Genomic DNA, 27,963 nt, shown 5'->3' on the forward strand with positions numbered 1-27,963 from the left:
CTAGTGAAGCCATCAACATCAATTCAAGATCAAGGTGAAAATCAACTTCAAGACCAAGATCAAGCTCATGATGACTCCAATAAATTCTTAGATGATGATCAAGTGGAAGACATTCAACCTCAATCCCAAATGCCACACCCACGTGTTCATCAAAGCATCCAAAGAGATCACCCGATGGACAAGAAACTTGGTGATATACAAAAGGGGGTAACTACTCGCTCAAGAATTGCAAAATTTTGTGAATACTACTCTTTTGTTTCCTCTTTGGAGCCTTTGAAGGTAGAAGAAGCTCTTGGAGATCCAGATTGAGTGATGGCCATGCAAGAAGAGTTGAATAACTTCAAGAGAAATGAAGTTTGGACGTTGGTGGAAAGACCAAATCAAAATATAATTGACACCAAATGGGTCTTCCGTAACAAACAAGATGAGAACGGGATCGTGACAAGAAACAAAGCAAGGTTGGTTGCTCAAGGATTCACACAAATAGAAGGTTTGGATTTTGGTGAAACTTATGCTCCCGTAGCTAGGCTTGAGTCAATTCGTATATTATTAGCCTATGCTACTCACCATGATTTCAAGCTATATCAAATGGATGTGAAGAGCGCCTTCTTAAATGGACCAATCTCTGAATTGATATATGTGGAGCAACCACTGGATTTGAAGATCCTAAGTATCCTTCTCATGTCTATAAACTCCATAAGGCGCTCTATGGGCTAAAGCAAGCACCTAGAGCATGGTATGAATGCCTTAGGGATTTTCTTGTTAAAAAGGGCTTTGAAATATGCAAAGATGATTCTACACTTTTTACTAAAAATGTTGATGATGATTTATTCGTTTGCCAAATATATGTCGATGACATTATATTTGGTTCTACTAATCAACTATTTTGTGAAGAATTTAGTAGGATTATGACAAAGAGGTTTGAGATGTCAATGATGGGAGAATTGAAGTTTTTTCTTGGATTTCAAATCAAACAACTCAAGGAAGAGACTTTTATTTGTCAAACCAAATATATCAAAGATAAGCTCAAGAAGTTTGATATGGAGAATGCCAAACCCATCAAGACACCCATGCAAGCAAATGGTCATCTCGATCTTAATAAAGATGGCAAGGGCGTGGATCAAAAGGTATATCGCTCCATGATCGGTTCTCTACTTTACCTTTGTGCATCTAGGCCCGATATCATCCTTAGTGTGTGCATGTGTGCAAGATTTCAAGCCGCTCCAAAAGAGTGCCATTTAGTGGCCGTTAAGAGAATTCTTCGATATTTGGTTCATACACCTTACCTTGGCTTATGGTATTCTAAAGGGTCATCCTTCGACCTTATCGGCTATTCGGATTCTGATTATGCCGGTTGCAAAGTGGATAGGAAAAGCACCTCAGGGACTTGCCAATTCTTGGGTAGGTCCTTGGTGTCTTGGTCTTCAAAGAAACAAAATTTCGTAGCCCTATCCACCACCGAAGCTGAGTATGTTGCCGCGGAAGCTTGTTGTGCTCAACTCCTATGGATGAGGCAAATTTTGAGAGATTATGGCCACAACATGTCCAAAGTCCCATTTTTGTGTGACAATAAGAGTGTCATCAAAATAGCCAACAATCTCGTGCAACACTCTAGAACTAAACACATAAATATTAGACATCATTTCTTGAGAGACCATTCAACCAAAGTGGATATCGACATTTGCTATATGAGAACCGAAAAACAACTAGCCGATATCCTCACAAAGCCACTAGATGAGCAAAGGTTTTGTGAGTTGAGAAGTGAGTTAAATATCCTAGATTCTCGCAACGTGGCTTGAACTGTTGCATACATTTGATTGTTATAGTTTTATAGCTTTGGTAGCTAGGAGTTTGCAAAATTGCATTTTGTGTGCTATTTTCAAAATATTTGATTCTTTGATCTTACGATCATAATTTGGTACTTGTGATCATAGTTATGTAATGATGTTTATTGGCTAATCACAAGTGGCAAAATAGTCTTATATGTCCAACTATCCATCTCCCAAAACTTCCCCTCGAAGCTCAGCCCAAACTTCCAATTCTGTCAAAGTTCCAGGTACCGGAATGTCCGAACTAGGCCAGAGTATCCGTCACCTGACACTGTTCCTGTGTATGCTGAGTTCTGTCGAGTTAACAGAACCAGGACTCTCCAGTCTAGACCAGAGTATCTGGGATCTGTTAGGTCCGGAGTCTCTGGACTAGATCGGAGTCTCCGAGCTCTCCAGGCTTTTAACCCTTCCCTACCCGAGCAGTTATTCTCTTCCTACCACAATCTCCTTCTTTCAATCTCTCTCTCCACAAACAACTCCCTCCGGTGATTTCCAAGTCTGGCCAAGGATTTTTGGCGTTTCTCATCGGTTCACCTTCAATCCATGGTCGGAATCTCTGAACCTTCCTGTAGATCGATTCTCCAGGGTTCCTTTGCACTAAAAAGGTAATCTTTTGAAGAATCACTCGATCTCTCAATGTATTCATCTAGAGTCACTTTCCTTTGGTCAATTTGCTCATTATCCTTCCTAGAACTCGTTGCTCTAAGGGATTTTCATTATCTTGGTTGAATCCCTCAAACCCTAAAGTTTTGGATCGGAATCGTGCTGTCCTCCGGCCCTGTCAATCCTTTTCAGTAAGCTCTATCTTCATGCAATCCTCGTGTGAATCTCAAGCCTGTCTCTCTTATGAATCTCAGGAGTCTTAACATGGGAGGAGATAGGTATGTGCAAGGTCACGCTTTTGAAAAAAAAGAAAAAGGAAAAGAGTGATCATCAAGCACAAGAACAAAATGCTCCGCCACAACCAGAGGATAGTGGTAGTGGGCATGGAAGCGGTGAGCGCGTTCGGAAAGTTGTGAAGAAGGTGAAGTCACCCCAAGCTACCGGGCATGGTATTCGGCTTGATGAAGGAATAATTGATGCAGGGCTTCAAAGAGCAAATGTTGGTCAAGGGAGAACCAAGAGTCAAGTAGCTAGAGGTCGGGAATCAGGAAGAGGAAAGGGAACAACCCCAATTACAACAGGTAGAGGAAGAGGAACCTTGCCAACACGAGAAGAGAGGCAAGGGCATTGCTATGGGCACCAGCTCGGGGTTTCCCGATGATGATTTTGACGAAGAACAAGAGGAGGAGCAAGAAGAAAATGTGGTGATAGGCCCCTTGAAGCTTCATAAGCCTATCAAGAAGACTCCACCTTTTGAGACCCCAAAGCAAACGGTCAATTATATGAAACATGCTTCAAAGGTGAATTCAGAGAGGCATGTCAACCCCTATGAATATGAGAAGAATGTGACTGATTATCGATTTTGGAATGATTTTCAATCGGATTTTTATGAGATAGTTATTCTTACAAAGAAGAAACCAATCACTCACATGCAATGGATTGATTAGGACTACAAGGCACAAAAGAATGATCCAGTTTTCAATGAGGTCATCGCAGCCTGTGAACACAAGAAAGTGAAAAACATTATGGCCCTTAAGTATGATTGGAGTGAAGAGGTGGTAGCTCAATTCTATGCCACTGTTTGGTTTGATGGTGTAGAGAATCCATCCATGTATTGGACGACAGAGGGAGAACAATACAAAGTGAGCTTTAGAGCTTTTGCTCATCACTTTAAGTTTCATGCTCGTGATACTCAAAAAGATCAAATTCATAATGAGCATCAACTTACTTTGGAAGAATTGGAATTCATGTATTTGAATCATGGAAAGGTTGAATTTGGGAAGCTTACAGGGATGAGGACATTCTATAAATGTTTGAACTCTTTATTTCGCCTTACTTTGGCGCCCAAGAGTGGAGATGCCACTACGGTGCAAAGCATTTCAAGAAACCTTCTTGCAGCGATGTCAAATGATCATGCACCGTTCAGAGTTGCATATTTTCTTTGGGAAGAAATCATCTTCACATCTAAATCTCCCGTCAAGAGTTATGGATATGCTCCTTATATCATGTTCTTGATTGAGAGAATAACCAAGAAAACCTTTATCAAAGAGATCAAACATGAGCCTTATCGGATGCGACCTTTGAACATTAAGGCTCCCTCTCCATCACTTTCTCCACCTCGTGTTCCCCCGATTACTAGGAAGATCGCTTCAAGACGTGCTCCCCCACGTGGATCCTCCTTCATCAAAAGTGCTCTCAAGACTATATTCAATGTTTGTACTCACAATGCGACACAAATTAAAGAGCAAAATGCCAGATTAAAGAAGATGGAGAAGCGGCAAAAAGCTATGTATGCATCTATGAATCTTCAGCCGCCCTGTTCTCCAATTGCTTCAGAAGAAGAAGAAAGTGCGCAAGTTGAGTTTAAAAACCCTTGGGCATGGTATGATGAAGCCCAAGCTGCTGCGGAGAGCTCACGAGCACATCACGTTGGTGACTCATCTGACGAAGAAGAAGTCTATGGAGCGAGTTCCTCCAATGATGGTGACAATGATGGTAGCGGGGACGACGACGATGGAGATGAGATTTATGAGGCAGGAAATGAATAGCTTTTCTTCATGCTTCTCTTCTCTTTTTGGTCTTTGATGCCAAAGGGGGAGAGTTGTTAGTTTTTCTGATTGTCTGCTCCTTACCGGAGTATCCGGAGTAGGCTACTCCGGGTCAGCTAGTTCCGTTTTAGCTTTATAATCTTTTCATTTCGTCTCCGTTGGATATTAAGATATATGTAATAATTGTGATGAATTGTGTGGTGTGCTTTTAGTAACTTTAAATTTGTAAGACAATTTATATTAGTGTGATGCATTTCAAGTTTGTTTTGTTATGTTTGTTTCTCTCTTTATTAGATTAAGTGATATATCTTGGCATATGCATCATGGATATTCATGTATACACAAACTTGCACCCCTCGGATACTAGGATATGGGGGGGCTCTTGCAAAATTTTCTTATAAATATGTGCATTTGAGTTCAAACCAAATTCTTAATCAATGCACACATTTAGGGGGAGCTCACCGTATATTCTAGAATTCAAAATCTTTAAACTCAATTATCTCTTCTAAGCTTTAATCGTGCTGTCATCAATCACCAAAAGGGGGAGATTCAAAGTGCATCTAGGCCCTCTAAGTGGGTTTTGGCTTATTGATGACAAAATGATTAAGGGACTAGTGAGTTTATTGAAGCTATGAACATGTTTTAGTCTCATTGGTGAAGTTATACGACGTTGGCGTTCCTCAAAAAGAAAAAAGAAGCGGTTTAATTTGATTTTATCTTTGAAATTGAGTTTAGGAAAGCCGTACTATCAAGAGGGATGCAATTGATAGTTTTGATGGTGTCTCAGTGCTTAAAGTAACCTCTTAGAACCAAACGTTGTGAGACACATTCACCCACGGACACCGGGAAATAGGCAAAGTGTTCTGAGTTCGGAGTCTCCGGTGTTCACCGGATACTCCGGTACTTAGTGTTTTTCGGTTCCGATTTAATTTTAAATGTCCGGAGTCTCTAGTGTTCATTGGATACTCCGGTGCTTGGTGTTTTTGGCTGGAGTCTCCGAGAGAATCTCCGGTAGAGAGCCTCGGTTTCATTTAATTTTAAAATGGCAGTTAGAGTTTTCGATCGGAATCTTCGAGTGAGACTCTGCCAGAGAATCTCAGTTCGAATTTATTTTAAATTAGCAGAGTCTCCAGTGTTCACCGGATACTCCAGTGTCTGGAGAGGTCGGAGAGTCCGGCAAGTCTCCGGGTCTTTTCTGCGTGGCGACTAAGTGCCACCCGGAGTCTCCGGTGTTCACCGGATACTCTGGGTCAGTTCAACAGAACTGTAACGGCTAGTTCTGACACTGTTCTGAGCCCGTTTTGAAATAATGGCCGGAGACTCCGGTATTCATTGGATACTCCAGGTTAAGTCAGCCAGAATAGTAACGGTTAGTTTTTGAGGGATAGCTATAAATACCTCCACACCTCTTTGCATTGAATGCTTGTTGTTACTGCTGAGCTACTCTTTGACAAAGCCTCACAAAGTATTTAAGAGCCCATCCAAACCTCTCTAGTGCTTAGATTGTTCTAAGAATTGAGAGATAGGGTTTGGAAGTGTGATTTGAGTTGTTGAGCCAAAATCTAATTTTGAGCATTGAGTTCGTCGTCAAGCGTTCACTTGTGATCTTTTTCTCTTGGAGCCTCATGCTCCTAAACGGCAAGGCGTCCCCCGTAGAGCACCCAAGGATTGTGGAGTACCACGGAAAGTTTGTAATCGCCTGTTGATTTGAGTAAGAAAACCTAGCTTGATCTTTGTGGTCGCTAGGAGAGGATAGGGTTGAAAGAGACCTGGCTCTTTGTGAGCTCCTCAACAGAGGCGTAGGCGCTTTTTAGTGAGGTGGCCAAACTTCGGGATAAATCCTTGTCTCCTTAATTTTCGTGCAAGTTTTACTAGTTCTTGTAGTTTTGGGATTTTTCCCAAATTCTGCTATTCGTGAGTGTTTTACTACAGGGTATTGTTGATAAAGTCTTTTTACTCATAGTAGAACTTGTGGTAACTCTTAGACTCTAGTAGACTTGCTTAGATTCATTTTGATTTCGTAATCCTGTATAAGCCGGATAATCCGGACAAGACCGGATACTCTGGACACCCGGAGTATCCGACCTTCACCGGAGTATTCGGACTCTGTTAATCCGCTGCTGAGTTTTAAATTTCAGAAACGCCTATTCACCCCTCCCCCCCTCTAGGCGATATCAAGTACATTCAGCATACAACAGTCAACTCATCCAAGCTGAGCTAAAATTGGCTAACTTTGAAAATAAGAAATGTAATTTCACGTGTAAAGATGTCATAATCTTAGTTCTGGTTGTAATTATCATTATTTTGCTATGTAAGATGATGTGACTTGTAAGATCAATGTGTCAACTGTTAGTACCTTTATGCCTATTTTGCTTTGTAAGATACGACTTTTTTTTTGTTAAATGTGGTCGTAACCTATCGATTCCTTCATGGTTATCTCACTCTTTCAACAACCTCCCTCCCTCCCTCGTCGGGTTTATCTCTATCTTCCTCCTTCCTCCGCTCTTTATATGTAGAATACTCAACCGCTCGTCGTCATCATATGCAGAACTCCTAGGAAGTGATGGCATCACCAACCGCCAATCCAGGCTAGGTGTTAGAAGGAGATGTAGTGCCGCCGTCAAATATTGAAGAAGGTAGCCCAAGCCACTACCTCAACCTGGACCAAATAGACGCCTGTGGAGGCGATGAGGTAATTCATAAGTAGATGAATACATCTATTGTGTATATTATCATATAGGTTCCCAATAGTTTTTTTGCTTATGCGCAGATGCTTGATGCTCCGGAGGGTTAGGACAATGAGCAATCCCAGGAGAGGCATCGTGTCTAAGGTCCCTCGAAGCTAAGTCGTAAAGAAGCTGCGACTGATGGGGAAGAAAATAGACTAAAATACTCTCGCTAGTAGGTAGAATTATACTATAAGATATGTGTATTTTGAAAAAAAAGCTAGAAAACTTGAGAGTCAACTTTTCTAGGCATATAAATAGATGTGTAGTGCTATAAGAGAGGAGGAACCAGCTATTTGAGCCCCTTGTGTCACCCATATGAGAGTATTAGTGTAGAGGAAGATGAAGTGCTTCGGCTACGTAATATGTGAGAGTTTTGAGAGAAAAATCTTTATAATCTGTCTAAAATAGGGATGATCTCTTTGAGTAATGAAGTTTATTTTATTTCATATGCTTGAATTTCACTCCTAGTTTCTCTCTCTTTGTTCCAATGTTTTATGTGCAAGTTTTTCCTTTTCGGTTTTGATTTTTCGTTTTTATTTTTGGGCTGAATTTTCAGCATCTTGTGAGGTCATTCTTCTAGTTGCTAGAAGCATAAAATTTATATACACACACTTATGTGATGGGATCTTGAATTCTCTTACCTCTAGACAATCAACTTGGAGAGTTTTGTTGCTCGGTATTCATCTTTTCTTATTTCTTTGTTAGTTACGATTTTTCGAGTGCTAAGACATATGGATTGATGTTAAATAGAACATATGGTTCATATAGTATCTATAGTGTTGTATTGCCTCGATTTTTTTAAAAAAAATTCTCTTGATTTTTTCTTACCTTTTTTTATATACCTTGGGTGATCCACATAAAATAAGACTATCGATTTCGCAAAAAAATTATTGAAACACTTATTCATTTTCTCTTATCGCCAATCTCGTTCCTACATAATTCAAACCCATGTTCTCCAAATTGGGCTTAGAAATCGAAATCTTAACGATCAAAATTTTGCAGCTGCCATCCTCATCATCTAACGACATAAAGATATAGCGATCTCCGGTGGAGCGCTCCCTGCCCGAGTTCGATCCCTGGGATCGGACTCGGGTGTCTCATCGGGATTTATTCCCAAAAAATAAATTTGCAGGTATCCTCAGGCGTCTATGGACCACAAGGGGAGGCGACGCACCCGTCGCTAGCGGAGCTGGAATCTTCGTGAATCTCTGGTAGACGTGTGTTGGTATAGGTTCTAGTTCTAGCGTGCGCTCTAGGGGTGTGTTGGTGTGTGTAGTGTGCGTTGTGTTCGAGCGTTCGTTCAGATACTACAACTTGTCCCCTAGATCTGAGGAATCAAAAAAAAAAACGACATAAAGATATAGCTTCATTTGAATATTGTGCAGTGGAAGTGGAACAAACTGTGAAAAGCCTAAGGGCTGTGTGTAAGATCGTATGCACCAATGTAGAAAGCTACTCCCTCCAATTAGAAATGTAGGTCGATTTAGATTTATACATCAAGATTAAGAAAGTAGATCAAATGACTTTATTATCCTTTATTTATTCTGTATTAAAAAAAATAACTCATTCATTTATAAGAGTGATAGTATTTATTAAACAGGTACAAGATAAGAACAAAAGGGAAAAAATATATAAAAATTGAAAACTGACTTATGTTTAAAAAATAATTTAAAAAATTAAAATAACTTACATTTATAACCAGAAGGATTAATTACTAGGCGGTCAATGGTCATGGGAGCATGATGCGTGTCTTGGTTGGGGCAGACAAAACCAAATCGAACGGTTGAAGAATGACAGGGACGGTGTGAGTGCCCACAACGTCTTTGCTTCTCGATGACATCGTGCACGCCCTTAGGTGGGGCCCACGTAGTACGGGGCACCTGCATTGACATGCAGATTTTATACGCTTTGGAATTTTTATTTTTTCCTGCTACTTTTTTCCCCTGAGACTCGCTGCTTTAGGACCACAGGGTTTTGGAAACCTTGAGCACGTTCCACTTGAGTTTGTATATCTCAACGCAATCAGGCGCGAAGCCATTAACAAATTACATCTCGGGCTGGATCAATGTGTCATAGACTAGATTATTTGTATTACTTATTATAACTTTTTTTATGGGACTTCTGTAGTCTCATGGATTTGCCACCTAGGCATAGGGTCGAAGTCGCAACTCACCACTACTAAAGAAAATGGTTTCACCGTCAGCTTTAAAATTATCTTCACTGTCAGTTTTGGAACCGACTGCGGGCAAACGACAGTGATAGTCTGAGCAGTATTATTGTCAGATCCCCAACCGACCGTGAAGCCACCTTCATAAAAAAAAGTGATGAATTGGCTCGAATCGAGCCAAAGCCGCCACACCTCGGCGGGGTCTTGAGTCTAGTGAAGTTCAGGCTGTGTAGCGCGAGCTGTGCCAACGAGCGTGGGGAATGAGGAGGGTGGCTTGGATTCGAGCTTGAGGTGCTCCAGGAGCGGCCACCGTAGGTTGAGGTCCAGCAGACGCACCTTGTCGACAGCAGGCAGATGCGGGAGCGCCAGCCATCGCAGTCATGGGCACATGCATCCAATCCAACAGGAGATGGATCGAGAAATTGTACCGAGAATGAACATAAATCATGAATCAGGATGAGTCGACGTCCACGTATTGGATGGAAATGTGGTCGAGCTTGCCGACCAGCAAGACGAGGAGCGATGTCGACCGTGGACCCCCACGCTCGCACGACGCAGAGCCTAAGGAAGCCAGCGAGCAGTACACGAGCTACAGGGATGGGTCCGCTGTGGCACTCCATCACATGTGGCACCCGAGCGGGGCTCACTGGGATCCTCCGGCAGGGGATGGTAGCGTGGGCTCGAGCGGTCGGCCCATTGGGTTTGCGGTGTGGCTGCTCAGTGCGTTCGCTGTGTCGCAGTCACGACTGCTACAGGAAGTGCTTGAGCTCCGCGAGGACGAAGCACTAAGCTGGGCGGGAGGGCAACAACTCGAGGAAGAGGACAACGGCAAGATCCAGTTTCAGAGAGAGAGAGAGAGGAGATAAGGCTCCACTCATCCATAGAGAGTGAGAGGATGAGATAAGTCTCGAGGGACTTCGAAAATATCTAGCGAGCCGAATGCGCGAACTTGAGGTTGTGACACAAAGTTAGATTGGGCGGGAATTTTGGGTTCAGCAATAGTTTCATTGCCGATTGGTATTAAAAACTGACATTGTATCACTGTGAGTTCATGGCTAGAGCAGGTAGTGATACTTGACTATCACTCCTAGTTTTTTTAATAGACTTTTAGTTCTGATCCTTGATATGAACTAGCAGTAATATACCCTCACTATCGGCTTGTAAGGAACCGACAGTGATAGATCGACATATATGGTGGTTTCTGTAGTAGTGCAACTAAGCTGAGATCCACCTCACTCCTACTACTACCTTCATTCTTTTTTACTTGACGTTTCACGGTTTTTGAGGTGTGGCTTTGATCATTATTTTATATAACTTTATAGTAAGATATAATAATAAAATTATAGTATTATGGAAGTATTTCTAACAACTAATGATACAATTCTTATATATCAAATAGAATGATCAAACTTTAGAAAGTTTGACGACACGGATTCTAGTATATAAAGGAGTTGGTCGTGTGTTCTCCCCTCCCATCTCCTGTTCGTCACTCCACCTAATGGAAGAAAGAGAAAAAACAGCCGAAAAACCACCTGGAAACATCTCCAAATAAAAAACCAAGAAAACCCGACCCTCTCCAACCACCCAGCCCCCTATCCTCCTCGCCCTTGTGCCATGCAGCACCCCCACCGCCACTTCTGGCGTCCTCTCAAAATCACCGCCCTGCACAATGCCCACGCCATCGTCGCCAGTGTGACAACCCAAAATCCTTAATTAGGTAATTAAGGATTCATGAGCATCATTAGCATTATAATTGAAGTTTTGAGCAAGTAATTAATACAATTGACAATTAAACAATAATTGTTAAAAATTAATTTTAAGTGATGCTTTGTAAGGAGCTCACAAAATCACCGTGCAGCATAGGGTTGGAAATAGTTTTTGAAATTAGTCCATGCGAGTTAAAGAATATTAATGATTTTTCCTAATTTTTGGGAATTGTTTTGAAGGCATAGAAATTGCAGTAAATTAGGAAATGTTCCAACTTCAAGGAATTTTAATTTGAAATTGGCTCAGTCGTTTTGGATCAAACAAGTTAAAATGGGTTGCACAGGAATTATAGCTTCACACAAAAATTGTTCCATAATTTTTGGGTTTTTGAAAGATCTCCAAATGGATAGGAACAGAGGGGGTGAGATTTTGTTTTATGTGGTTACTGTTCATGGGCCCACCAGTCATCCCCTCTCTCATCTGTCCTGCCAGAGCAGCTTCGAGAGAGGTGGTCGTCGGTTTTGTTGACTTCTATGGCCAAGCCATGTCACCAGCCACCGCACCGTTTCTAGGGGCTTCGGCCACTATCCTGGGCTCCCATTTCCCCACATGTCTCTCTCGCTATATCTCTCCCTCGTACACGCATCTGTCCTCCCCTTCCCTCTTCCTGTAGACTAGAGCAAAGCTAAGCACCACGCGCGCCGCTACAAAATACGTCGGAGTCGTGCCGCCTTCGAGCCCACCCGAATGCCAAGAAGCTCGAAGGAGCCTCGTTGATCTCTCCTCGCGCGATTCCCTAGCCGAAATTGCCCTCTCCTCCACCGAACCGAGCCCACCGCACTGCTTCCTTCCTCAATTTCGACCGAGTTCCACCCCTCACCGACGTGACGCTGGTCCAAAGCTCCTCCGCCCCAGCTAATTACATGGTGAGCTTCATCTCGCTCACCTCTATGTCTCACACGTGCTCTTTTTGTTTTGGCCCGTCGCTAGCACGCCTATCCTTGTGAGCCATCCACCACCGTCGCATCGGTGCACGCCGCTGACCATGCTCCGGCCGTGCCCATTGGTCGATGCATGCCCATATGGATTCTCCATCTCACGTATGTGCTTCAGGTGCGCTCGACTGGGTCAATTTCGCTGCCATTTAGCCACCGGTGTGTTGGACCGAGCCGCCGTCGTGGAGCTGCCGTCATGCGCCATCACTGGCCGCCCTCCAGTCATCTCCGTCGACCATATGTGCCACCAACGGGTTCCTCGTGTCACGCTAGTGCCTCTGGTGCAGCTCACCAGGTGGCACTGCTTGACTCCGGCCGGCTCAGTTTTGACCCGAGTCAAATAGGCCCGGGCCCGCTGTCAACTGCTGGGGTTATTTGAACCCCGGTGTAAAAAGATTTTTGACCATTTTAATATTCAGTTAAATCAGAAAATGAGAAAATAGATTTATTTTTGCATTATTAATTTGGTTGAAACTTGTAAAATGAATAGAAATTTGAATATTGCTCCAGAAATTGTGAAACCAATTTTGTTAGGTTCATATGATCAAGCTCTACATATTAAAAATACTAGGATCCATGAATTATGTACGGATATTTCTTTAATTTAATGAAATGTGTTTAAGCTTCATTAATCCATAATTAATTATGGGTAACTCCAAAATTGATGAAACCAATTTTGTTAATATTCATGTTTTGTGTCATATTCATTAATAATATTTACCCTCATGCTAATCATAGTTAAATTTCTAATTAGGATTAAGCTTTATTTAATCTTAATTAATTCAGGAAATTAGTAAATGATTAAACACTAATCTCACTTAAGGAATCCTTAATGCTTTGACACTTGTGCCATGATGCATTGCATATCCACTTTGGTCATACACTGTGCAGCATCCTTCATGGCATGTCATCATACTCATTACGATGTATTGTCATCTGTATTTAGAAAATGACACTTCGGAGTGTCGCGTGGTTGAAACCACAAACAGTCAACTGAAGTTCTGTGAGTGTTGCGCAAGAAGCATCAGGGAAGCACCAGACAAGAATCTATCATATCTCTCCTATGTTTTGGTGTATAATTGGTCAATCTGTTAAATTTTGCTATATGTCATAGATGCATTTGATAAGGAGTCAATGTCGGGAATCAGATAGAACCTATTTATTTCATCGTACGTACCTTGATGAAGTTTTTAATCTTGATCCTTGTAACCTGGGTATTGTTATGACATGGTCCAACTTAAAAGTGATATGGTAATTGATTACACTTGCATAGGTCATCGGTAAAAGTCGAGAGATGGATGTCACCGTCGTTCACGAGCTGCAGGAATTTCAACTATGGTTACAAAGAAATGGTATGTTGGGTTGATGAGTTGGAAAAATTGAGTTGAGATGTGAGCAGGTGCTAGGGGCAGTTCAGGAGAGGAGACTCGGGTGTCATAGACTGCTTGCATCGTTTAAGTACCGTACGTGATGTCATTTGTCTTAAGCGCTTTATTGATCTAATGATAAGATAAGCTGATTATCGTATATCATGCTGACGCTTAACTTGCAACCCTATGACATGAAGAAAAAGTACGAGGATATGCAAAGGTGGCGGGGAGCTGAGGGTGTCCAGGACACGCTTGCGGTAACCTCGGTGCAATAGGGGCATGTGCAAGTGGGTAGTTTCGGGTATGAGAAAGGTTGTCTCAGGGGCCAAGAGGATGGACCTGAGTCATGTATGTAAAGATGTACCTCCTGCAGGGTGTAAGAATAATTCGAATTATCGCGCTCTCGGTTATGAGTATGCTTATGTCCATTGGGCAACATCGTAGAGTTTTGTTTATTTTGGGAAATATAAAGTATTTGGGCTTCTGGAAGAAGCATGTGTTGGTACTAAATTAAGTTGAGCAAGTTTACTTTATTGAAGATTATGTTTATTGTCAATTTATGCTAGCGGTTCATGCCATTACATTGGTTAAAGTACTTTTCGCTGAGTCAACTTAACTTTATGATTATTCCTTGCTATTCAACTCAAAGCATTATGTTTGGAGTTGGAATAGTATAAACTCATATTGTGTAAGTCTTGCAAGTACCTTCATGCTCAGGGTGCTTCTCTTAAGTTGATGTAGGTAACGATGAACTTGTTTATGGGTACTTTTATCCTACTGATGCTAGAGATGGCTAGAAGTAGAGATCGAATGTCTGAGCTAGTATTGGTGGTGCCTTATGGGCAATGGTGTCAATGGTCTTTTGTTTTATTAATATCTTTTCGCTGCATTTAAAAACTCTGATCTAAATAGAAACTAGAACTCAGAACTAGGTCTATAATAAAGTTAAAACTATTGCACTCTGTTCATATCTAGTGATGGAACTATGTTGTAAATGGTATATGCTGTGATCTTGGGCTTTGTTGAGCATATATCAGGACTGCCGGAATTACTTCTGTTTTAGTTGACTTAATTGTCGATTAAATCAGGTGTAATTTGGTTGGGTCTAACAGCCAGCCCCCCCCCCCCCACCACGACTTCTCCAGCCCACCCTGCACAGTGCCCCCACCAGCACTCCCCTAGACGAGAAGTTCACGATGTGGGTCATGCGCCTCCGCCTGAACTTCACCGCGTCTGACCTAGTTGTCGCCATCTCCTTCAAACCTGACTCCAACCTTGCTCTCACGCACTTCCGCTGGGTTGCGCTCCACCCGGGGTTCCACCACGCGTTGGACTCCTACCTCACCGCCCTCATCGCTGCCTTGTCTGGCTGTTGCCCCGCCGCCACGGAGGTCCTCGTCCACGACATTCTCGCAGGGGTCTGCGCACCTGATCTCCAACTCCTCAATGCCTACCTTCGCTACTGCTGCGGGCATTGCAGCCTCTTCCCTCTCACCTTCGACATGTTTAGCAAGATGTGCGCCCTCCTGGCCTCTGCTGGCTGCCACCTGAACGTCGAGACCAACACGCTCCTCCTAACCATCATCGTGCGTCGCCTACCATCCTCAATGGTCTACCTCCACACCGTCCTATCCCTTTCTCACTAGATGAAGGCCTCCTGTGTGGTCCCGGATACCTTCCTACTCAACCTCATAATCAAAGGCATGTGCGCGATGACTTGAGATAGACAAGGAACTCAAGTAGTTTCGTGAAATGTCGTTGTACGACTATGAGCAGGATGAGTTCAACTACGGTTACATTGTCAAGGTCATGTTCCAGAAGGGTTGGACAGACAAGGGGATGGTGTATTTTGGGGAGATAAGGGACAAGGAATTTGTGCCAAGCACTACTACGAAAACCTTTTTTAGAGGCGGGTGGTAACCCATTTTCATAGGCGTTTAGCCCACCCGCCTCTAGTCGAAGGCCTGTGAAAATGGATAATTTTCACATGTGAAAAAGATATCGCCTGTAAAAATCTATTACCAGAGACGGTTCACTTAAAAAACCACCTATAAAAATAGTTTTCCATAGACAGTTCACTTAAGGAACCGCATGTGGAAATAGGTTTTCACATGCGGTTCCTTAAGCGGACCCCCTGTGACAATCGGTCTCTGAATTGACATTTTTTGGTCTGAAAAAAATGATTTTTTTTCCACGACCAGGCACCCCCCACAACCACGTCGTCGCAAGTCATAAGTCACATGTTTTTTCATGCACATGCGGTCCTTGCCACTCGAACTCGGAACCTCTGAGCTCGCACAAACCCTCCGTACAATTCCACCACATAACTACTAGTGATACTAATACCATATGCATTCTTTTTTATATCTTCTATCTAAAACTTTAAACGATTATTTCGGCATCTAAATGACTTCAAATAAAAAAGTTTTATAGATCTTGTCGAGGGCTATAATTTTTATATAAAGTTTGTCCTCATCTAACTTCGTATGAAAGTATTATGATTTTTTTAAGATAACCTATCATCTATTACCAAAGGTGGTTCACATAAAGAACCACCTCTGAAAATGGCAATCTATTACCAGAGACGGTTCATATAAAGAACCACCTGTGATAATGGATGATAGCTTATCTTAAAAAATTCATAAATTTTTCATACAAACTCGGATGAGGACAAACTTTATATAAAATTGTAGTCATCGACGAGATATACAACTTTGTAGCTGATTTTTTTTTTCATTTGAAGTCATTAGATGTCCAAATAATCATTTGAATTTTTAGACATAAGATATCAAAATGAGTGCATATGCTATTGTTATCACTAGTACTTCTGTAAGCTAAGTCTCCAAATCCTTTTGTGTCTCTTGGACACAAAGTCATTTTAGGAATCCAAATCTTCTTGGAGTCCTTTATATTATCAAATGACAAGAAAGACGAATAAGACCTTTAGCTCCCTATTTCATGTACTTTCACCACAACATTTTCTTTGCTATTTATTTCTTTGTTACTAGGCTATGTTTTTTATATCTTGTTTTCTTGAGGCCAAGGACGAGGAGCAATACCCAAAAGCAGTGCCGGATCAAAGGGCTTGGTTGGAAGGTAAGTTGGTGGTTAAAATCCTTGAGCATCCAAATGGTTGGTCCATCCCCTATCTTGCATGACAACCTTGTAGACCACTACCTTGTCATCTTTCTTATTCTTGAGAAGATAGTAGGGGTCTTTGATCTTTTTCTTGTTGATCTTCTTTTGAGAAGATAGTGGGGGTCTTAAAAAATAGTTTTTATAGTAGTGAAGTGGCAACGTGTACATGATCGTTGTCTTGGCACTGATGTTAGAGTGGAGGTTCGAGGAATCAAGACGGCTGCTGTTGGATATGTTGGATAGCAAGAGGAAGAGGATATGATTACCTACAGAACACTGTTGGAGGAGATGCACCGGGTTGGATGGACAGAGGAGGTGTCATGCTAGATGAGCTGAAAGGGAGGAAGCGAGGGCCATTGGACCAGAGGATGTATTCAGAATTGCTTGATGGGCTGCACTAGATTTCACAGCCTCATCAGGATAATCGTCCTATCCATGACAAGGGTTCTGATGATTGAAATCATCAATATATTGACTTGTTATTATGTGGTGGTCATGGTCATTCAAAATCTAATGAATGACAAGTTCTGGTTGAGAAGATTGGCTACCTCTGCTTGAACTATTCATAGAGAATTAATGCAGAGGAGTTACCCCACTCAAGTTGTAGCATGATTGATGCAAGGCCCAATGTGTAGAGAATACCTGCAACAAGACTGATGGGAGACATGGAATCAAAATTCTTGCTTTGTTGGCATGTCTGTGGTGACTTCTGAAGTAAATCCTACACGTCCATTTAGAAAAGTTGTTCCAGGTACCATATATGACATGAATAGCTACATAAGAATTGTAGTGTATTACATATCTATCGATTTAGCTCATAAAGTGCAAAACTGGGATAAATCATATTTATACCTAGGATCTATACTTCTTTAGCTTCTGTACTATTGTTCAAAATACAGATATTATAGCCTATATGATTGAAGGTGGTATATTATTGCATAGTTGAGATGTTTATCTATGTTTATGTATTATTTAGTGGATAACGTGCCCAACCCATTTCCCTGTATCAAAATAGTGAGGATACAATACAAATAGAATTTCTTCTTACATATCAAGATTTGAGTGTTTAGAATTAACCCTGGCATTAGGTTAAGGACCTGCAAATAGGACAATACCCATGACATGAATTTGCTAGGAACATTATCCATTCTTAATTATTTTCAATGAATTTATCTGTTAGCATGCTTGTTCATGTCATCATGTGCATGCGCTTTTAAAGCTGACCCACTAAGAAGCATGTGTAGCTAGAATGATCACTGAAGGTGACAAAATTGTGGTAGTATGGTAGCTTGAGTCATGACATGGAAAAAGCATTCTATTGATTAATACCGCAATTCAATTCTATCTCGATGGGTCTTTAAGACGGCAACGTGCCCGGTTATGTTTGGTTGAGTGCTGCTAGGTGCTAGCTTCTTTGTCCCCTTTGTCTTGTATCTATTGTCGTGTTGTAGCATAAGAAGAATAAGGTAAACTTGATCACAGCTAATGAGTGAAACATTGAAAGATTCATGCACTTCAATTAAAATCATATTGGAGGATTTTTTTTTTTTTTAACTCTAGCTTGCAATTTGCTTGCTGAGTCAATCACCATCAATTTATCAAGTTGTGGAGCTTCAATTATGTCTATTACCCGTAAACAAAGTAATCACCACACCTGGATATGCTGAGAATAATATACTTTGATGGTATGCATTTTTGCGAGTAAAATTCCTAGAATAATTCATGTTGGTGCCAGCAACCCCAACCCATGAAGTACCGAGATTTTCTGGGTTATATTTGGCACAGGTACATTAACATTTCTCGATAAAACCAATGTGGTCCTTAGAAGGAAGGCTTGGAGCAAAATCCCCACTAAGTTAATGGCCCATGGTTGTTGTCTTCTGCAATAAGATCACTATTTTTAGTTAGAACTTTGACCCAAATGTTCTATGTGTTATTTCTTTACAGAAGAGTCATTGCTGTATTTTGATTGTTGTTGGATTTCTTATTATATGTTGGTGAGGGAAATTCAGGCAACATGTTATGTAGCTTTCCTGTTTCTTGGTTGCAACTAAATCAACATCGGTTCATGTTTCTAGATTTTCTATACAGCTAACTATTTATCATGTGATGATTAAATTATAGTTTCTTTGTAGTTTGGCCAGTGCTTGATTGCATGACATGATACTCAATTCATTACTTTTGTCAATTATGGAAACCTGTCCTATTTCAAATTTCTTAGGTATGGGATTTCTTTGTCTTCTTTAGACATTTTCCAGTTCATAGTACCTATAATCTAACGAATTGACCTGAGTTCATAATCAACATAATATACTTTGGTATTGATACTTTGGTACTCACAATCAATGTGACATGTCTACACTGACTAATATTGCAGCAAACAAGTAAAGTTCACGAGCAAGTACTAGGAGCAAATAATTGGGAAGAGAAGATAAAATATGATCCTAGCATAAGAAAAGAAATTGATGCTTACCATCCTAATGATAGAGAGAGGGTGAGCAGAAAGTACTTGGAGAATGGGCCTTGCCAACCTCGCACATGCAATTTTCTATTTTCAAAAAAAGGAGAAAGCCAAAGAAGGTTTAATCCGGAATGGTTCAATGAGTTTGGAAGTTGGCTTGAATACATTGAGTCCAAAGATAAAGAATATTGTTTTGTTGTTTCTTGTTTAGGGATAAGAAGGATTCTAGATATGAAGCATTTGTTATTAAGGATCGGAATGGTTGGTATAGGAAAGAAAGGCTAAAATTGTATGTGGGTGGTGTCACTAGCTTACACAATAAAGAAATGAAGATATGTGATGTTTTGTTACAAAGAAAACAACACATTGATGTTGCTTTCCATATACAAAGCGAAGCTAATAAGAGGGCCTTCTTTACTCGGCTTAATGAGTCCATTGATGTTTCTAAGACTTTGTTGAAGCAAGGATTGCCTTTTCAGGGTCATGATGAGTCAAAGGACCTACAACAAAGCGAACTTTAGGGAATTTCTTGACTTTCGGAGCATGATCCAGCTTTAGGCAAGGTCACGAGTAAAACTGCATCAGCTAGTAGTCTCATGGTGGCTCATGAGGTCCAAAGGGACATTATTGAATGTTTTGCAAAGGAAGTGATATATTCTATTCTAGAATAAATTGGGCATGATTTTTTTTGCTTGCTAGTTAATGAGTCCAGAGATGTTTCTTGCAAAGAAGAAATGGCGGTCTTGAGATATGTTGATAAATATGGAATTGTGAAAGAGAGATTTATTGGTCTTGTTCATGTGAGAGAAACAACTTTAGCGTACCTCAAGTCTTCTATTGATGCTCTATTTGCAGAACTTAAGCTAAGATTAAAGCAAGTTAGGGATCAAGGATACGATGGTGCTAGTAATATGCGAGGTGAGTCTAATGGCTTGCAATTATTGATCATGAGAGAAAGTAGTACAACTTATCACTGTTTTGTGCACCAACTTCAATTAGTCGTTGTGGTCGTTGTGAGAAAGCATAAAGGCATTTTTGATTTCTTTAATAAGATTTCCAACTTATTGAATGTAGTGGGTGGATCATCTAAGAGAAGGGACATGATTAGAGATATCAATCATGAACAAGTAAGGCCTTAGGTTGTTGAAAACTTCAAACTGGGGCAAGGTTAAATCAAGAGCAATATCTTCAAAGACCTGGAGATACTCGTTGGAGTTCTCATTATAAAACTCTCAAAAGTTTGGTTGGCATGTTTTCTACATTAGTAAAAGTGCTTCAAATTGTAGAAAAAGATGACAAGCATTGGAAAAGTAGAGACCAAGCATCGAATCTTCTAGTATACTTCCAATCTTTTGACTTTGTCTTTTATTTACATCTCATGTTGACTAAATTATCAATCACAAACACCTGGTCATTAGCATTGCAACGAAAGGATCAAGATATTGTAAATGTCATTAAATGTGTGAAATCAACTAGATGTCATTTGGATGAGCTTAGAAAACATGGGTGGGAAGAATTATTGGATGAAGTGTATGGCTTTTGTGACATGTATGATATTACCATAGAAACGGAAGATGCATATATTGATCCCAAGAAGCCTAGGCAAAAATCTAGAATTACAAACAAGCATCACTATGAAGTGGATTGTTTTAATGATATTATTTATTGGCTACTTCAAAAGCTTGATAGCCATTTCAATGAGACAAGTTCTCACATGCTTATTTGCTCAGCTGCTTTCAGTCCAAGAGACCCATTTCATGATTTTAATATGGAGAATTTGATGAGCCTTGCAAAATGTTATCCTAATGATTTTAATTCATGGGATTTGAGGGACCTTAACCACCAACTTTGCCTCTACATTGCCGATGTGCAAGAAGATGACAGATTCTCTAACATACAAACTGTTGGTGAGCTTTCTCAGAAAATGGTGGAGACAAGGAAACATATTTGTTATCAATTGGTTTATCAACTTTTGAATCTTGTACTAATTGCCTATCGCTACTGCAATAGTTGAGAGGTGTTTTTCAGCCATAAAATTTATAAAAACGTATTTGCGCAACCACATCGGCGATGAATACTTGACTCATAGCCTTATTTGCTACATGTAGAAAGAAGAAATGAAGAAATTTACTAATGAGGCCGTGCTTCGTCATTTCATTATGAGAGGATGTAAATATGAATATTAAAAGGTAATATATTTAGTAATTAATATTTATTTTCATTGGATCATTCTATAATTTCTTTGCTAAAAACCGATTTGTTTGTTCTCTTTTATTTAGGCCATCCATGACCTTGAGGTTGGATAATGGATTTTTCCAATGCTGATCACCTTTTGTCCGTGACTTTGGCTTTCTCTCCTTCACTACAACACACTAACAAATATTGTAAGTTGGTTCCTTTATTTTGGTAAACACTTTTATAGCTACTTCATTCCTGATGTACATTGTTATCATTTATTTTGAACTATTGATGTTAAAAGTTGTTGGTCACGCTATTAAGTAGACAATATTCCTTGAATATATATATATATATATATATATATATATATATATATATATATATATATATATATATATATATATTGCTTTGCGGTGATATGGTGCACCCCTTCAATTTGTCTAGCTTCGCCCGTTAGAGCCAGTAAAATGAACCTCAACGCCATCATTCTTAGACTGACGTCTGACTGGGGACTTAGCCGCAGATTAATTGTTTAGGGTTTCCCTCTTCAATTTGTGATTTTTGTGACTTCTTGAGCAATGGCCAAAAAAAAGTGACAAGCTTAGATAGGAATGCAAGTAGGTCGATGTCGGTGATCTGGGAACCAGGGGTTCCCGAATCCCGAGGCCAGGACAGCAGAGTGCCACGTGGCGCCATCCCTCGGGCCGAGAAGAGGCAGTTCCGGGAGGGGTGCTCGGGGCCATGAACAGTTAGCCCCCGAGTACCTGGAGTTCCCCGAGGAACTGAGAAGAGCCAGTTCCGGGAGGGGTGCTCGGGGCCATAAACAGTTGGCCCTCGAATACCCGGAGTTCCCCCAGGACCCGAGAAGAGCCGGTTCCGGAAGGGGTGCTCGAGGCCATAAACAGTTGGCCCCTGAGTACCCGAATTTCCCTGAGGACCCGAGAAGAGACAAACCCGAGAGAGGGTGCTCGGGGCCATGAACAGTTGCTCCCCGAGTACCCAGAGTTCCCTAAGGACCTGAGAAGCCCCTTACCGGTGGACCCCACAAGGGCTTCACGGTGAGGTGTCAATCGGTGGGAGGCCCGATGCTACATTTAAGAGGGAGCGTGGCCGGTCACATCCAACCACTCCCCCACACGCCTGTTGTACTGAGTACGTCAGTCCCTGCCACCGCCTGGTAGGAAGGCGTAAGGACATTTAATGCGACAGGTCCCATCGCACGTCACCCTGCGGAGCCCATAAAGGAAACAGTTTGGAGATATCGTCGCTGGGCAAGAGGCGTATCGCTGCCACCCTGCCGTATCAGATCTGCTCTGACCGAACAGGCATGCGGGGCTGTTCGGCGGCTACCTGGTGGGCCCCCCTGCACCTGCTAAAGTTGGGCGTAATGGGCGATGGGACTGGCCAAAGGAGCATTTTCAACCCCTATAACATCAAACTGTAGCCCCATGACGGTTGCTTTCCATTTATGGCTTATGGGAACTTGTGCCCCCATTCTGGGCACGCCGAGCCTCCCCCGATAGGATAAAAGGGGGGGAGCACTTCGTAGAAAGTCGGGCTGAATAGAAGTGAAGTCAAGCTGAGTAGAGGTTCAACAAGCAAGAAGCGAGACCGAAGCTCAAGACTTAGACAAAAAACCCTGTAACACAGAGATCCAGAGAAAGGAATTCCAAGAGCATTAATAGCACATCATACACACAGGAGTAGGGTATTACGCTCCGTGCGGTCCGAACCTATCTAAAATCCCTTGTGCATTTACTCTCACTAGCCGACGATCATCCGACCCCCCTAGATCTCACACATTCGCATTTAATCCACGTACGAGGTAGATCCAGAATCAGCCCCCCGGCCGAATCTCAAAGGGGGTCCCTCAGGATCCCCGCTTGCGGTGTTCATCCACCGATAGCTGGCGCGCCAGGTAGAAGGGTTGCATCCCTGAATCTGCCTTGTTTTCTGCAGGAAAAATGGCGAACGGACATCGTCTTCAGCGCACTGGCTCAAACTCGAGCGAAGAAGTGGAACACGTGGCCCAAGAGGCCCCAGCTCCTACTGTTCCTCAACAGCAGCAGGAGTCGGCCCGTACGGCGCCTCCCTCCCTCAGGGACAACGAAGCTGGGCCCAGCAGGGCTGCGGCCGCCGTAGGTGGGCTGCAAAACCCACAGCAAGCGGCAGTCATCTCTGCCGCAAGGTCGGCGTCCGGACAACACCGGGAGCCGTTACGGCGTAAACTCACCTTCGGTGACACCAGCCCTGGGAGTGCTTTGCTTGCGGCGCAAGCACTCATTAGGCACCCGCCTATCCAGGCAGCGAGGGAAACACCGGAGGGCCGTTGTTGCAGGAGGTGGCCGCCTTGGTGGGCACGGCTCACCGGCAAGTACTTGTCGAAAGTTCCCATGCCACCTCCCACCACGGTGCAACAAGAGCCGGACCATCTTCGGGTGGCGGCAGAACCGGCCGGGCAAGCTCCAGACGAAGTGCCGCCCCCTGGTCACAACAGGAGCTCAGGACTTCCGCTTGCACCTCAATGAGCGGAGGGTTGTCGAGGATTCGCGTGTCACTCTTGAGCGCCACCGAGAGTCTCGGCGCGAGGCCGAGGCAGAGGACCAGGCTTCCTCTATGCCGGCCCGCGACCGCCGGGGTTCCCCAGCGCGCCTGTGTTCGCCCCCCAAGGGCACTGCTGGCACCATGGGATACGGCACGGGCTATCGCTCATTCACCAGCAAGCTCCGCCGGGTCAACTGGCCTATGAAGTTCCGGCCAGAGCTACCGGAGAAGTACGATGGGTCCATCGACCCCATCGAGTTCCTCCATATCTACACCACCACCGTTCAAGCGGTAGGTGGGAATGAAAAGGTGATGGCCAACTACTTCCATGTGGCCTTGAGGGGCTCTATCCGCTCTTGGCTTATGAACTTACCCTCAGGATCTATTTGTTCCTGGGAAGATCTGTGCCACCAATTTGTGGCTAATTTTCAGGGCACTTTCGCGCGCCCCGGCCTGGAGTGCGACCTCCACGCCGTTAAGCAGCAGAAGGGGGAGACGCTGAGGTGCTTCATACAGTGTTTCAGCCAGGTCTGTAACACCATTCCACGGATCACCCCTTACGCCATCATTGTCACCTTCCGGCAGGGCGTCCACGATGAGCGGATGCTCGAGAAGCTAGGTACATACAAGGTTGAGACCACCGCGGAGCTCTTCGCATTGGCCGACAAGTGCGCCAAGACGGCGGAGGCTCGGGCATGGCACGTCTCGCGCCCTGAGCAACCCGCTACCGACAAGGAAGGTCCTTCCCGCTCCGACAAGTGGGAAAAGAAAAAAAGGAAGAAGCGTGACGCTACCCCCGTCCTGCCGGCAGAAGACATTGCCCGCAGGCCGACACGCCGGTCAGTCAAGGGTCTTGTGGAGCGGCGCCAGAAGGAGCGCGAGGAGCGCCGCAGGGGTGGCGACGACAAAGCTGCCCTCGAAAATCAGGAGCTCGGGTTCCAGGAGCCCGAGCACACCATCGCCTTCGTCGATGGAGGCGTGTACACGCCCTCCTCTCGTCGCTACATCAAGACAATGCGGTGTGAGGTGTGCTCGGCAACCCCAGGCACTGCGGCCGCAAGGCCCCTCAAGTGGTCGGAGACCCCGATCACCTTCAGTCAGGCGAACCACCCCGCGAGTACTGTAGGGGTGGGGTGACTGCCTCTAGTAGTGTCCCCCACCATCTACAATGTGAAGGTCACCCGAGTGCTGATCAACGGGGGCGCAGGCCTGAACCTCCTGTCCCAGGAGGCATTCAAGAGTTGCAGGTGCCTTCGAGGCACCTAAAGCCGTCCCTCCCCTTTTATGGGGTTGACGCCGGGACACACACTACCCCTCGGGCAGGCCGAGCTGCCCGTTACCTTCGGGAGCCGGGACAACTTCTGGACGGAGAACGTCGTCTTCGATGTCGCGGAAGTCCCTCTCCCCTACAACTCAATCCTCGGGCGCCTGACGCTCGCCTGGTTCATGGTGGTGACACACTACGCCTACCTCACGGTCAAGATGCCGGGCCCTGCCGGCCCCATCTCCGTGCCCGTCGAGACCGGCAGCGCCGTCTCCTGCGCCGAGCAGCTATACTCGGCCTTGGTCTCCACTCGGGCCGAGGTCGAAGGACACCCAGGGGGCCCGGGACCCTCTTCATCCAAACCCTGACTCGCCGCCGACGCCTCTGTCCCCACGAAGGAGGTAGTGATGGGCGAAGACTCGTCCCAGGTCATCCAAATCGGTGGTGACCTAGGCGACAAATAGGAAAGCACGCTCGTCACCTTCCTCCGGGCTAACGCTGGTGTGTTTGCATGGCAGCCGTCAGATATGCCCGGGATCCCTAGGGAGGTGATCGAGCACCACCTTGCTGCGCGCCCAGACGCACGGCCGGTGAGGTAGAAGATTCGCCAGCAGGCGCCCAAGCGCTAGGAGTTCATCCGGGAGCAAGTCAACAAGCTCCTCAACGCCGTCTTCATCCGAGAAGTCCTCCACCCGGAGTGGCTAGCAAATCCCATCGTCGTCCCGAAGGCCAACGGCAAGCTGCGGATGTGCGTCGACTACATCGACCTTAACAAGGCTTGCCCAAAAGATCCTTTTCCTTTACCCCGTATAGACCAAATAGTCGATTCCACTGCGGGGTGCGATCTTTTGTGTTTTCTAGATGCAAATTTGGGTTATCACCAAATTCGCATGGCCAAGCAGGACGAAGAAAAAACATCTTTTATTTCCCCGGTGGGGACTTATTGCTATGTGTCAATGCCTTTTGGTTTGTGCAACGCTGGATCTTCATTCCAGTGGGTCGTGCGCATTACCCTTAACACGCAGGTTGGTCGCAACGTCGAAGTTTATGTCAACGAGCTCGTGGTCAAGTCCCGAGATCGGGCCACCCTGCTGGAAGATTTGGTGGAGACCTTCAATAGTCTCCGCACCTCCCGCCTAAAGCTCAACCCCGAGAAGTGCGTCTTCGGGGTACCCGCCGGCAAGCTCCTCGATTTCTTGGTTTCCAGTCGGGGAATCAAGGCCAATCCCGAGAAGATCCGGGCCATCGAGCAATTGCGTCCCCCGGCTCAGCTCAAAGAGGTCCAGCGCCTCGCTGGGTGCATGACGGCCCTGGGGCGCTTCATCTCCAAGCTCGGGGAGCGAGGACTCCCACTCTTCAAATTGCTGAAGAAGACCTGTCGTTTCGACTGGACACCGGAGGCCGAGCAGGCCTTCCAATACTTGAAGAAGTATCTCACCTCACCTCCCGTACTGGTGGCCCCCTCCGAGGGTGAACCTTTATTGCTCTACGTCTCAGCCACTCCTCACTTCGTGAGCATGGAACTGGTGGTGGAGCGTGACGAGTGCTCGGGGCAAGGTGCTGGGTCCGAGCTCCCAGCCACCCCCGAGCAGCCTGCAGGTCTCGGGGCCCCTCCTGACAAGGGAGTCGAGCCCGAGACCTCGGCCCCTCCCAACCAGGGAGTCAAGCCTGAGACCGTGGCCCCTCCCGACCACTGCGTCGAGCTTGGGGGCAATAACAAGTCCTCGAGCAAGTCCGCAGTCGGGGCTCGCCGTATACAGCGACCGGTGTACTTCGTCAGTGAAGTCCTCCGAGACGCCAAGACAAGATATCCCCAAGCCCATAAGATGCTTTATGAGGTACTCATCGCTTCCAGGAAGCTGCGCCACTACTTCCAGGCACACAAGGTCTCGGTGGTGACCACATACCCACTGGGGCCGATCCTGCGAAACCGAGAAGGTACTGGGTGTATTGTCAAGTGGGCGGTCGAGCTCGCAGAATTCGATCTGCACTTCGTCAGCCGCCAAGCGATCAAAAGTCAGGCTCTATCCGACTTCGTGGCGGAGTGGACGCCGGTCCCCGAGATCGACAATGAAGAATTATCCGCATACCCCGGGCAAGACGGGCCCGGGTACTGGGTCATGCACTTTGACGGCTCCCTCACGCTGAAAGGCGCGGGGGCTGGAGTGGTGCTCACCTCCCCAACGGGTGAAGTACTCCAGTATGCCGTGCAGCTGCATTTCCGAGCGACAAACAATATGACGGAATACGAGGACCTCATCACTGGCCTCCACACAGCGGTGGGTCTCAGGATCCAGCGGCTGCTTGTCAAGGGTGACTCCCAAATGGTGGTCAACCAAGTATCCAAGGAATACCAGTGCACAGACCCGCAGATGGCGGCGTACGTGGCGAAAGTTAGGAGGCTGGAGTGGCACTTTGACGGCCTGGAGCTGCGGCACATACCTCACCGCGACAATGCTCTGGCCGATGACCTCTCCCGCCTGGCCTCCGCCCAGGTGCTCGTCCTGGTCGGAACCTTTGAAGAAAGGCTCACACGACCATCCGTCCTGCTTGCCGACCAGGATGAAGGGGAACCCTCGAGCCTAGTTGGGAGAACCCAGGCCGCACCCTTAGTGGGAGGTCCTGTCAGGGTGCCGCCGCCCAGCGAGCGCACTGCCTTGGCCAGTAGTTCTCAAGAATCCTCGTGGATCGACGAGATCCGAGGGTACTTGAAAGAAAACATCCTTCCCGGGGATGATGTCTCTGCGGAGAGGATTGCCCGACAGTCCAAATACTATGCCATAGTAGATGGGGATCTCTATCAGCGCGGCACGGACGGTGTCCTCCTAAAATGCATCACCCGGGCAGAAGGCAGTGAGCTCCTCACTGAGATCCACGAGGGCGAGTGCGGTGGCCATGCATCGTTTCGCACGCTGGTCGGGAAGGCCTTT

The 27,963-nt window shown here is 44.7% G+C and overlaps 1 pseudogene; it reads left to right on the forward strand.

Annotated features, from left to right (window-relative positions):
- Positions 1–13,639: 13,639 nt before the first annotated feature.
- Positions 13,640–17,044, forward strand: LOC133923061 (pentatricopeptide repeat-containing protein At3g25210, mitochondrial-like; annotated as a pseudogene).
- The last annotated feature ends 10,919 nt before the right edge of the window (positions 17,045–27,963 follow it).

The sequence above is a fragment of the Phragmites australis genome, chromosome 6 (assembly GCF_958298935.1).
Source record: "Phragmites australis chromosome 6, lpPhrAust1.1, whole genome shotgun sequence".
In the NCBI taxonomy this organism is placed as follows: Eukaryota; Viridiplantae; Streptophyta; class Magnoliopsida; order Poales; family Poaceae; genus Phragmites; species Phragmites australis.